Source organism: Arvicola amphibius, chromosome 4 (assembly GCF_903992535.2).
Source record: "Arvicola amphibius chromosome 4, mArvAmp1.2, whole genome shotgun sequence".
Taxonomy (NCBI): Eukaryota; Metazoa; Chordata; class Mammalia; order Rodentia; family Cricetidae; genus Arvicola; species Arvicola amphibius.
Window position 1 is genome coordinate 12391473 of NC_052050.1, and position 13856 is coordinate 12405328.

Below are 13856 nucleotides of genomic sequence, written 5' to 3' on the forward strand. Positions count from 1 at the left end.
CATTTTACACTCCGATCACAAGGGCATCTGAGCCCACAGAGGTGACACATCCTTGGTGGGGTTCTGGGTGAGTGTTAGGTGTCACTGTGATCACTGATTCCAGTATCCAACTCCACAGCCAGGCAGAGAATCTTTGTTATGCCAGTTACATTGTTCGTTTCCTCGAGAGAGCATGGACTCATTGAGGTGAGAGACTCTGAAGACCCCATGGACACAGAAGCGCCTGTTTCTGAGGGGAGAGAGGTGGGACCTCTATCATCAGTCTCCTTATTGGGGTCCTGCCTCTGAGACTGTTGGTGCCCTTGTATTGTCCCTAGTAATGGTGCGTCTCTGGAGACCTAAAGGAGAGACCTTTCCCCTATCCAGTCAGGCTTCAGATGTCAGCCGCGAGGTGAGCTTGGCTTGCCCTCAGAAAATGCTTCAGATGCCTGGGGCCCACCCTGTCCCTTCTTGTGGGGAGTCCCTCCTGGAGAGGCTGGCTCTGAGGGCTGCTGAGATAGAAGGGACCTGTTCCTTTGGTTACTGCTTAAAATTCATGTTGCCATGGCAGCATGGCATTCGGCCATGGTGATCCTGCCATAGGAAGCTTTGATCTCAGGAAAGGAGGGGTTTCTTTTGCTCTCTGGCTGCTTCTGAGGGGACACTGCCTTGGGACCAAGCTTTTTGCCTTTGCTCCAGGGCCTGAGGATCAGTCCCAAAAGCAGAAAGCTGAGGACGGGCAGTCGGAGGAGACCCTCAGAAGTGTCTCAGCCCTGAGATTCTAGTCTGAAGGAGTTAGCTCAAAACCCTTGAGGGCAAGCAAATCAGGGTTGAAGGAAGGGAGGTCAGATGGCTCTGTAATGAGGAGATGTGCACACACAGACGAGAGACAAGCTCAGATGAGATGTCTGCGTGGGTGTGAGGAGCAGGGTGAAGGAAGGGAGGGGTTTATAAATTCGTGTGGGTTGGCTCAGCACGTCTCAGAATCACTGATTGTTGAGCCGCTGTGGAGAGACGGCTCAGTCATCGAGTTCAGAGTCACAGCACCAAGGTAAAAAGCTGGGTGAGGTGGCATCCTTAATACAGACACGGGGGAGGCAGAGGCAGGTATGACCTGGTGCTTCCTGGCCTGCCAGTCTGGAAGAATCAGTGAATTACATAAAAGAGGCAAAGGAGAACCAGATAGACTGAGGAAGCTAACCAATGTCAGCCTCTGGTTTCTACATAATGAACATGCGCATACACAAGTACACCTCTCTCTCTCTCTCTCTCTCTCTCTCACACACACACACACACACACACACACACACACACACCACACTGATTCATCCATCCATTCAACACCCATTAGTTAAGGACACACTGTGTGATTGTGATGGGAGATGCAAATGGCTCTCATGACCCCAACCCCAACTCTCAAGGACTTTCCCAGTCGCCAAGGGAACTAAAGTGTGTTTTGGAATGATACAGTGCAGACTGTGATCATTTGCTGGAAAATGTAGCAACTCAGAGTAGGAAACCAATGCTTTGGTGTGGCTGAGTCTTCACAGGCACATTTAGGTCGAAACATAAATGGCATCAAGAAGAGAGGGAGGCATTCCAGTGACCCAGAACAAGTTGGTGTGGTGTGTCTGTGGTCAGCTACAGAGGGGAGTGTGTTCGAGACCACGAGGAAGCCAGTGCATTACCAGGATGGTAGGAGAGAATGCAGTCATTGAGGTGATCTCAGAACTGAAGAGGCTGGGCTGAGTTCGACAGATGACAAGAAGCCACAAGGGGGCTTTTGAGCCAGACAGCGGCTGGTTGGAGCCAGACTTGAGGAGAACGATGCAGCAGCAGAACGAGGGCTGGACTGAGATGTGAGGAGGCAGTAAACTCAAAGCTCCCCATAGAACCAAAGACAGAAGGGACTAGGAAGACGTGACAGCTCTGGAACTGGAAAGGAAAGAGGCCAGCAGTCAGGGACCACAGTGTGGGCTCTGCCAACAGGGCTCACAGGAAAGAGAGCAATGTCAGTGGGAGGGAAGACTGAGGTCTGGTCCATTAGGGAGTGTGGTGATGCCGTTCTAAGGGATGAAGAAAATAAAGGGGAGCATAGCATGATTAATAAGAACCCAGAGACAGATATTGGGATTCAACCTGAAGGTCAGGAAAGCAGAACAGCCAGCCACTCACTCTGACCTCTACCTCAGTCCGAAAGGCCATCCTGCCTCCAGGAATCCCCAGAATAAGACTGTGTGAGAGCTGTCTTCTCTCATTTTAAAATCCTCTCTAGGGCTGGGATTAGAGGTGTGCATCACTACGGCCAGGTTTCTATGGCAAACTAGTATGGCTACTGGGATTAAAGGTGTGTGTCACCACTCCTGGTCTGAAAGGCTCACCAGGGTGGCTGTTTTACTATCTGATTCTTCAGGAAAACTTTATGTATTAAATACAAATAAATATCACTATAGAGAAGAAAAAAGTTAGGGAGACACATTCATGGCCTTGTGCTAGGGAACGCTGAGTTGGTTCCCAGGAAGAAACACTGGGCTGGAGATAGGAGGGCCTTGAGGGACACTGAAGGATGTAAGGAATAGCGGAGTCATTGGAAGGTTATGGGGGAGCTGAGTAATAGGAAAGGGGAGACTACGCATAGAAATCAGACCTAGAAGAAGCCTATGGGGAAGGCCATGGTGAAGAACACAAGAGATGAACTCTAGAAACTCGTAAAGATTCCTCCAAGAACTGCCCACTCCTCGCATGGACACTCATCTCCAGTGGGGAAGGAAGTCAAGGGGAGAGAAGATGGGAAAGGCGGCTGGTTGTGCACACTCAATCTTCCTGTCACTTAACTTGCTGTCTCCTCCCACGGCCTTTGTACAAATGAAAAATGGTACCCCTTCCTGGGATGTGTTTGCTCTATCAGATGTGGACATGGCAAGAAAAAAGACCCCTCTGCAAGTTCCAGAACACCAAGTACTGACTTAAAGTAAATATCAGAAGGGATCTGGGAGGTAGAGATAGGGGCATGCTTGATGAGTCCGGTTGACGGACCTGGGAAGACATCTCCTAGACGACCCGTTTGAGGAAAGATGTTCTGGATCTGAGGAGAGGAAAGCCATGGAGAAAGTCACGCAGCTCTCCAGCTGCCGTGCTGTAGCGGGCGTGGTCGGTTGGCAATTGGAAATAACCAAACTAGCCTTATATAAAATACTCAGCTTTAATAAAAGGAGAAAATGGGAGAAACTTACAGAGCCAGAGTTCCAGCGAAGAACAGGGAACCAAGAGAGCAAAACAAACAAACACGGATCTTTTAAAGGTATTTTGTGCCCCGGAGGGGTCATGCCCCTCAGACAAGGTCAGCTTCCCCATCACCATGCAGAGACTGGACTGTGAAGACAGAGTGGAAACAGGGATCAAACCAAATGCCAGAGTGAGAAACGATGGTGTGTTAGAACTGAGAGGTGGCAGCCAGGTAAGTGAAGGGGCAGGGTGTGTGTGGGAGGGAGACACGCGTGTGTACATGTGTACACATGGGTTTGGAGAACAGAAGACAATCTCAAGCTCAATTCCTCAGTTGTCCCTCATCTTGTTCTTTAAGAGAGGGTCTCTCATCAGCCTGAAGTTTGCCAAGTAAGCTAGGTTGCCTGTGTAGGGTCCCTGGTGTGGGAGGTCCTTCTGTCTATGTGTTGCTTTTATTGGTTAATGAATAAAGAACTGCTTTGAGCCTATGGCAGGGAAGAACAGAACTAGGCAAGGAAAGCTAGGCTGTATGCTGGGAGAAAGAAGGGCAGAGTCAGAGAGACACCATGGATCTGCCACCAGAGTCAGACATGCTGAAACTTTGCCGGTAAGCCATCCACAGATTAATAGAGATAGGTTAAATTAAAATGTAAGAGTTGGCAGATAAGAAGTTAGAGCTAATAGGCCAAGCAGTGTTTTAAGTAATATAGTTTCTGTGTGATTATTTCAGGTATAGGCTAGTTGGGCAGCTGGGAACCAAACAAACGGCCTCCTTATTACAGGTCCCTAAGGATCTGCTTGTCTCCTCCACTCAAGCACTGGGATTACAAGCATGCATCACCACGTTGGGCTTTTTACACGGGTTATAGGGTATTGAACTCTTCATGCATGTGCTGGGGCAGTTTACCAACCGAGTTGACGCCCCAGATCTTCATTTTGTTGTTAAATCCAAAGCTATCCCTCGGTGAGTTGTCTATGGGATATGAGCACAAGGAAGGTTGAAGAGTAGCTTCATCGTTTGGGGAGGATCGGAGAAGCAAACTCATCATGACTCGACCTTTTGTGACACGTGGGGATGCGTCAGAAAAAGCACTTATTAAGAAGACAAGATCAGGAGTTTTGTGTTACATGTAGGTCTGCAGCAGACACTCAGGAGGGGAGTTAGTGTCAGGCCAGGGCTCAGAGGAGTGCTTTGCACTTGAATTAAAAGTCTGGGAATTTCCCATACATAGACAGGATCACCAAGTGAGTGTTGATTGGACAAAGGGTCTCCAAGGATGCCCTGAGACACTCTGTAGAGGTCAGGGATCACTAGCAAAGAATACTGGCAAGGGACAATGGTGGATGAAGAGGAGAGCCACAAGAACAGTGTGCTGGAAGTTCCTGAAGGTAGCGTTTCATAGAGGAGGTAGTGATGGCTGTGTTCGATGTTTTTCTTTTCTTTTCTTTTCTTTTCTTTCTTTTCTTTTAAAATTATTTTCAGTTTTTTAAAGGCAGGGTATCATGTATCCCAGGTTGGCCTCCAACTCACTCTGTAACCACTGACTTTGAACTTCTGATCCTCTGGCCTCCTGTGTGTTGGGGTTATGAGTGTGCGACCACCACAGTTAGGGATTGGCCCCAGGGGCTCTCTTCATTCTGGATAGGTATTCTACCAACTGAGCTATGCCATCAGGCCTGTCTAGTTCTTTTGATGATCAGGTAAGGTACGGACCCATTCACCATGGGCTGGCGATGAAGAGGGCATTGGTGGCCTTGATAATGGCAGTTTCAGTGGTGGTGTCAGAGACATGAAGTAGCCCAGAGGACTCTGGTTCTTAAGAGAGCGGGGGAGAAACAGAAGATGGTGCATCAAGAGAACTTTCAAGAAGCTTCTAATTTGGTGGGAAAGATCCAATAATCAGTCGTAAAAAGAAGATACAGGAGGGGAATGAGGCCTGCTGCAGAAGGGGAAGTGGGCCTTGCTGGAGCCCAGAGAGACTGTTCTCAGTGAGAATGGAGGAGGCAGAACTCACAGGCAGACTCTGCAGAAAGCAACATGATGCTATAGCAGTATCCCAGGAGAACTCTTTTCTGGTGTTCTATTTCCTCAGAGAGGAGGTGTACAGGAAGAATGGTTGATGGCGTGGGGAGAGAGGAGATGTAGCAGAGTCTTGGAGTTGAGCATGAGCCAGAGTGAACAAGGTGAGTGTGGGGCTCACTTGGGGGCATCTGGGATTCACCTGGGGTTCGAAAATGTTTGTGACAAACTTCCATAGGTGAACGAACGCCTTGGCAACTGCAGCAAACCTCACTTACCAGCAGAGAATAGGCTCCAAGATCATCAGTAGATACGGGCAATCAGGGACAGGATTCCCCCACCCCCAATACGCTGTTCATGTACATGCTACATACACCTAACATGAACTCTCAATGAATGGCTCTTCATGTGGATGAGCATAGAACTGTATTTTAATTACATGTACTGGGAAAAACCAAGACGTCACATGTGATTACTGGGATGGCCTCTAAGTGACTGACAGGTAGCGTCCCAGCTGTTTAATCAACCACTGTTGATAAAATGCTCCCCAACGAAAGTGAGCAAGGGGGAGAAAGGGCTTATTTTAGTTCCAAGTTCAAGGTTACAGTCCATCATGCATGGCAGGGCAGTCACTGTGGAAGGAACTTGAAGCAGCTAGTCACATCCACAGTTCAGAGGAGAGAGAGAATTTGTTGTCTTCCGCCTTTGGTAAGAAATCACGTGACAGCAACAGTGCTGTGGGTGTCCCATCTGTGTCCCCTCGGTAGACACTCCCCTGCACTGTGGCAGGGATGCTTTGGGCCCTGTCTTCCTGCCTGAGGGCAGTGTCTGGCCATGTGTGCACATTTGGTCCTTGCGATGTCAAGCGTTGGAACCTAGACTAGGTAGACTCGACAGAGGATGGAGTTTGAGGAGCAATATTTCAACCTCGCCTCCAAAGAGACAGTCCTGACACGCATCCCACAGTCTCAGAAAGGGTCCCTGGTGAGCCTCATCTCTAACAGTACCCCTCTGCTGCCTTTCCTCCCTTCTTGCCTCATCTCCTCCAGTCCCGTGCCACGCTTTAGTATCTTCTGGGGCCGCTACCCACACCTGAAAGGGCCGGGGACAGGATAAGATTCGTGATCCAGAGTGAAAATGTCAGTGACCCGTACTTAGCCCAGCTCAGGCAACTCTCTCTGCCGATGCTGCGTCTGTAGATTCAACTACTCTCAAACTGGAGAGCACTCAGAAGACAGCTGTGCCTGTATTGAACATGTATGGAATTCTCCTCCTGGTCATTACTCCCTAAACAATATGGAAGACAAGCAGGCATGCTGTATTTATACTGTATTGGGTATTAGAAGTAACCAAGATGTAAGAGCCAGAAGGGTGGGTGAAAACATCGTTTTCCAGATATAACAGGGCAGATGAACTCACAGAGACCATGACGGCATGCACAAGACCTGAACAAGCTGAAGACAGATGAAATCCCTGCATGGGGAAAGGAGGAGAGTTATGAAATCCCACCCCTAGTCATGAAGCTGTTCACAACCGACACCTACTAGGAGAGGGGAAAAAAGAGACCGTGAGTACAGTGACCAGGGCAGGCCTCATGCTCTCTGGAGGAGTCACGCGACACACACTGGATCCCATGGATTTTTTTTTTTTTTTTTTTTTTTTTTTGCGAAACGGGGACCGCAAATAAACTTAGGCTGATAGAGGAAATCTGAGATTTGGGGAGGAGAATAAATATGATCAAAGTACATTGTCTGAAATTTACAAAGAATAAATAAAGTCATTATTTTACCAAGTTACCTAGAGATGGGTGAGGCTTGCTTGAGGTTTTGGAAGGATGTGTGCAGGCTCTGACAATACACTACTTAATTTAGGGGACGCGGCTCAGAATGAGTCCTTACAAATCTAAAACAAAATCAGAATCATATCAAGTGTATATGGGACTCGAACATTCGTAGATTTGGATATCCCGGGGCTCCTAGGAGCAGGTCCCTGTAGCTACTGAGGAATGGCTAAGCATCAAATGCACTCAGGCCTCTCTTTCCGTTCCCCTTTCTCCCCTCCCCTCCTCTCCTTCCCCTTGCCTCTCCTTCCCCTTTCCTTTCCTCCCCTTCTTCCTTTCCCTAATATAACCTTCTAGTTTTTTTTTTTTTTTTTAAAGATTCACTCTGGGGTGTTTGTCTGTAGTTTCATAATGACAACCCAGAAGGTAGCACACTCAGGACCACACCGGCAATCTGAGAGAGGAGCCGTTGACGGAGATCCACAGCGAACTGCTGAGGGTAGCCGGAAAGGCTTCCAGCGGCATGGCGTGTGGGCGCCGCTGCTTCATTGAGTTTCAAACTGACACTTCTTGTCAAGGGGCTGCTTCATTGGTCTCCCCTGACCATTTTGGCACGAAGCCCAGCGGAAACAATGGTGCTCTTTTCTCTGAACAGTCCTTTGGGTCACCTCGGAGAAGATCAGGGCCGGGATTGAGGGCGGAGAGAGCAATTAGGGAGGAGGAGGAGGAGATGTGGGCTTTCAAAGGTCAGCCGGAGTATGATTAGCGATTGCCCGGAGATTTATTCCAAGTGCCTTTCCCAACTGGAAAAACAACAATAAAAAGGAAAAAAAAAAAAACCATCCAAGCCCACAAGTGGGGTAGAAGTTGAAGAACACTTTAATTCATAAGGAAAAGGGCTTGAATAATTGATGTTGCCGCCCTGCCAAAGATAATTTCAGCCTGCTCCCTCTATCTCACAAAGACATTTAGCATTGATTGAGATCAAAGTATCAGGAACCCCTGCTGCTAGGCTGAAAGGCAAAACTCGCAGCGGCCTTCCTCTGCTCTGATAATGTCGTCTTTATGTAGTTAATAAACTGTACACTTCAGTCAAACTATATCATTACAGAAGACTTAGGGAGCTAATAATTTAAAAGCAAAGAATTGCCTCTGTTCCTCACTTTGAACTAAACAACATTCTGTTGAATGAGGGGGACATCAAAGTCTTGTCACTATTACCAGTGTGGCTCTAGCAGAAGGCCCCACAGAGTGGGTACTTCAGTCATCAAGGGGAAAAGCAAAAGAAAGAAAGGGGGGGAGATTAAAGACATTGGCTTCTCCACCCAAAGGCGGTACCAGGTGTTTTGATTATTATGATTTGTACCGGGCAAGCATCAGGTGGCTCTCGTATCAATGAGTGTCCTTGTCCAGCTGATGCCCGTGAACCAGGTCAGACAGTTTGCTTTTCACCTTGGCCCTGCTCTGAACTTTGTCCTGATGATATCTGTTTGCTTCTAACCTGCCAGCCCTGCAAGTCACCCTGGCTTCCCTGGGGCCTCTTTAGGTGGCTTGGTTTCTCCCTGTGCTGGGTCATGGAGCGGCACACTCCCCTTTCAGCGTTGGATTACTATCGGTCATTTCGTGGCTCCCGCCCAAGCTCCGATTTTGCCGGATGAAGGTATCTGAAGCATGTACGTCTGAGGGTGTTTTAAGCAGGGTGTGGTGGGACCGATAACTCTATGTTATAGCCATCTCACCCTCAAGCTACTGGGCTGTATTGCTTGACACGAGGGACAAGGGACATCGTTTGTAGCCTCATACACTTCATATTCTGAGGGTGGAGTCACTCACTCAAAACAGGGATTTTTGTGCAAATGGTTTGAGAGCAGCTCTGGGCAAGAAACCTCTATAGACACGAAGGAAGTAGGATAAACAAAGGACCCGACTAAGAGAGGCCTCCAGTGATGTCAGATCTTTTTCCGGCTGCATGGGAGCTTTGCAATGAATGGTGATCCCCTTGGAAGGGGGCTGTCTTATGTACTCTATACCAATCATCTGATACCTGTGGCTACTGGGGCCGGGGGGGGGGGGTGTATATGTGTGTGTATGTATATGCACACGCCTGTGTGACATTTCAGATATGTTCTACCTAAGTGGTTCTTTAGGCCAATGACAGTTTTTAAGACAACAGTGGGGGCAGCTCTGAGCCTTTTGCAGACAGCACACACAGCAGCTGGGAGATGGTGTGTCAGCCTGCAGAAGGGATCTGGGCTGGGTGGTGCTAAGGGCAAAGTGAGTTATTTACCAGATGACTAGAAATTTGCAAAGTGTAAACATGAAGTTTTATCTCGAGGAAAGCATATATTTATAAGATGTTCTGCTGTCTCCTGGGAACGGTGGTATGCTCCTGTTGTCCCAGAATTCAGGAGGTAGAGGCAGTAGAATAAAGAAATCAATCAAAACTAGTCTCAGTGATGTGGTGAATGGAGGGCTATAACCCGGCCCAATTCTGTCTCAAGAATAAAACAAAACAGGTTTTTTTGTTTTTATTCTCCGCCTTAGCCGTCTCCATCATCCTGGGCCCATCATGTTCTTTCTGGACACTTTTCATATACAATCTTGCTGAGTTCTTTCAAAGCGAAGCCCAGTGACATTCTGAATGGCTGGAGCAGGGATGTTTATTGCTGTGTTGTTTACAGCCATAGAGCTTTGGGAACAAGTATTTCTCCAACACCGTGCACAGCAAAGTAAACGCTCTCTCTGCAGAAAGGCATGGATATGCAGTTAATGAAGATTCTGGGATGACACAGGGATGGATCCATAATGCATTGCTGGATGGAAAAAATAGGCCCTGGAGCTTTGTGATAACAGTGTGGCTGAGTGGGTAGGGTGCTTCCTGAGCAAGCATGGGGACCTGAGTTTGGCTCCCAGGCCCCCACATAAATGCCAGATGGGTGTGCAGCAGTCTATAATTCTGCTTCTTGAAGTGCAGAGGAAGAGAAACCTCAGGGCAAGGGGTCTAGCTACATAAGTCAATGTGAGTGAGCTCTGGTTCAACTGAGAGACCCTGCCTCAAAGAGTAAGGTGTAGAACCATGAAGGAAAACTCCCCATGTTAGCCTGGGGCCTCGAGAAACACCTGTATGTATGTATTGATGTGCCCCCACATACGTGCAAGTGCACCCGTTCATATATGCATACCACACACATACGTACTTGTTAGAAGTGTGGATGTGAGTTTCGGGACACCTGCTGAAATATCCAGGTTTTTGTGTCCCACAACCATGAATTGCCCCAGGGACCCATGGTTAGGAGTAGGAAGAGAGACAGTTTATTAAGAAAGGGGAAATGTTCTGAGAATGGGAGTGGACTAGTAGGTAGGTAAGCAGGAAAGCCCCAAAGGCATTGGGCCATGAACCACATGATCAGTTATAGGACATTTGCATAGGTATCCGCCCTTCCCTCATTTGCATAGCATCTGCTTGTCTAGGCATGCTTTGTATGTTGTATGAAGACCTGGTGGGGAAGGGTATCCAGCCTTTCTCTACCAACTGGTTTCTTTCATATGTAAATGCCATGCAACTTTTCGCCAAGATTTACTTTCCTGCCACATACATATGTGAGAGAAAAAAAAGTGAAAAAGTAACCAATGTTGTGTGTGTGCAAATGTGTACACATGCAGGCGCATGTGTGTGAAGTGTGAATGCACGTATGTGTGAAGGCCTGAGGACAACTTGGATGCTATACTAGGAACATTGCTCACTCTTTTTTTTTTTAATATTTTATGTGCCTGGGGCTTGCAGGTCAGAAAAGGGTATCATTTACCTGGAATTATAGATACAGATGGTTGAGAGCCACCTTTTGGGAGCATGAAACCAAACCACAGTTCTTTGGAAGAGCAGCAAGTGTTTTTAGTGGCTGAACCATCTCTCCAGCCCCCGTTCAGCATTTTTTGAGACAAGGTCCCTCTCATGACCTTGAAGCTCATCAGTTTGGCTGGTGTGGCTGCTCAGTGTACTCCGTGGATCTTCCTGTCTCTACTTCCCGAGCACTGGGGCTAGGAGTGTGGACCACCTTCCTCAAGATGTCCATGGATCCTAGGGATTGGGCTCAAACCTCTGTTTGTGAGGCAAGCACTTTATTAACTGAGCAGTCTCCTTGGCTCTGGTTTCTTTTATGTGTATTTCACGTTTGTTTGCTTGTTTTATTATCAATAAAACACTAATTTTGAAGTTGGGGAAAACAGCTAACTTGAGATCTTTCTCCTCTTCCAACTCTATTAACAATGACAGTAGCAACGCTAACTCATGTTTATTAAGGACTCTTCAGATGGGATAGGCAAGGTCGTTACTGTATTCTTTAGAGAAAAAGTTGGAGACTCAAAAAAGTCAAACAACCGATTCAGGGTGGAGAGTCAGGAGGTGTGAGATTTGGAGTCCTGTGATCTTTCTGTTTCATCCACCGTCTATCAGCCAAACTTTATCTGCTAAGCACAAACTAGCCAAAGCAACTGGGGAAGAGGTTAGCGCCTGGAAACGAGCAGAGCCGGCCCTGCCGATAAACAACAGAATGCACACAAAAGGCCGGTCAGTGTGGGGCTGGAGGACACAGCTGTTTGTAGGGCGGGAAAGACAGCCGTGCCTGACGGATGACATTGATGTCACAATGAAAAGACCGTTTTCTGAAAGAACAGAAGTGTCGTTAAAAGGCAAAGGCACACGAATCACAGCAACATTGATGTGCCCAGTGTACTTTCTGAAGAGGCAGTATTTTTTAAAGGGGCATTTGAATTGAAGTCTGACATAGATTGAAAAAAAAGAGAGAGAGAGAACACAGAGCAACCAGGGTACAGCTTGGTGGGTTCTCCACAAAGAGAACTCTCTCTTGTAAGGGGCTCCTAGCTCTTTTGGGTCCTCAGCCAATAATGTTTCCCTTTAAAAAGTAGCCATGACCCTGACATCTAATACTTTAGATTTGTGGTGCAGGAGAATTGTCTGTATTCTGTCAATCATGTTTTAAATAAATGCTGACAGGCCAGGCAGGAAGTATAGGTGGGTCAACCAGACAGGAAGTAGAGGTAGGGCAATGAGAACAGAAGAATTCTGGGAAGAAGGAAGCCCATTCCTCCCAGTCCTGCCCAGATCACCGAAGAAGCAGGATGTGACCTGCCCTGTTGAAAAAGGTACTGAGCCATGTGGCTAACATAGATAAGAACAATGGGTTAATATAAGTTATAAGAGTTAATAAGAAGCCTGAGCTAATGTGCTAGTTTATCATTAATATAGACTCTCTGTGTGATTTTCTTTGGAGGCTTATCGGCTGTGGGAACTGAGTAGGACATAAACCCCAAAAAGCATGACCCTCATGTTACAGAATTTCGCCAAGGTGTGGACAACTGCATCCACATAAAGCCTGAGACAGCTTGGGAAGTAATTCTAGAACAAAATAACAACATTATACATGGTTTCTTGGTAGCAGCAATTTCTTGGATCTGCTCTGCTTGCAAGAGGCAAGTGCTCTCATTGTGTGTCTTCCATGGCAGCCTCCATCCCATCGGTCACATCTTTCTATTTCTCTCTTAAGCCTCGATTTCAGCAAGCATATAAAACCATAAGTGAGTATGTGCATATCCAATCAACCAGCACATTGTCCTTTATCACTGTATGTACTGGGCATACTTGTCAAAAATCAATTGGGAGGCTGAGGCAAGCATATCATCATGAGTTCAAGGTCAGCCTAGACTACATAGTGAGTTTCAGATCAGCCTGAGCTGTGGTGTGAGACCCTGGTTCAGAAAGAAAACAACAAAATGCTCTCCAGAACCTATGAAGAAAAGAATCAGTTAACCATATATGCGTGAACTGGTTCCTGTGTCCCCGTTCTGTTCCATTAGCTCATATATCTTTTTCTATGCCCATACCATGCTGCTTTGTTTAAAATTTCCTTTTTTATCTATTTTTGACAATTCCTTCATGTGTGTCATGTATCTTTATCGTACCCACTCCTAAACCCCCTCCCTCTAGATGCCCCTGACAAGCCAACCACCTTCATGTGCTCATTTGCAGTTAGTGCTGCCTGCCTGCACGTAGGTCTGGAACTCTCTACTAAGGCATGGATAACCTACCAGGGGCATTCCCCTAGGAAAACCTAACTGAGGGGTTATTCTCCCTTCCTCGGTCGCCACCAGCTGCCAATATCTCCTCATGTAGAGGGGCAGCCTCAAGAGCCCCTCTTCCATCCATGCTAGGATGTTGATGGCTTAACCTTTTTAAATATATTTTAATTGATTTTTATTGAGCTCTACATTTTTCTCTTCTCCCCTCCCTGCCTCTCTCCTCCCCTTCAGCCCTCTTCCAAGGTCCCCATGCTCCCAATCTACTCAGGAGATCTTGTCTTTTTCTACTTCCCATGTAGATTAGATCCATGTCTGTCTCTCTTAGAGTCATCATTGTTGTCTAGGTTCTCTGGGATTGTGAATTGTAGGCTGTTTTTTTCTTTATGTTTAAAAAACACTTGTGAGTGAGTACATATGATAATTGTCTTTCTGGGTCTGGGTTACCTCACTCAATATGATGTTTTCTAGCTCCATCCATTTGCCTGCAAAATTCAAGATGTCATTATTTTTTATGCTGTGTAGTACTCCATTGTGTAAATGTAACACAGTTTCCTTATCCGTTCTTTGGTCAAGGGGCATTTAGGTTGTTTCCAGGTTCTGGCTATGACAAACAATGTTTCTATGAACATAGTTGAGCACATGTCCTGTGGTACGATTGAGCATCCTTTCGATATATACCCAAAAGTGGAATTACTGGGTCTTGAGGAAGGTTGTTTCCTAATTTTCTGAGAAATTGCCACACTGATGTCCAAAGGG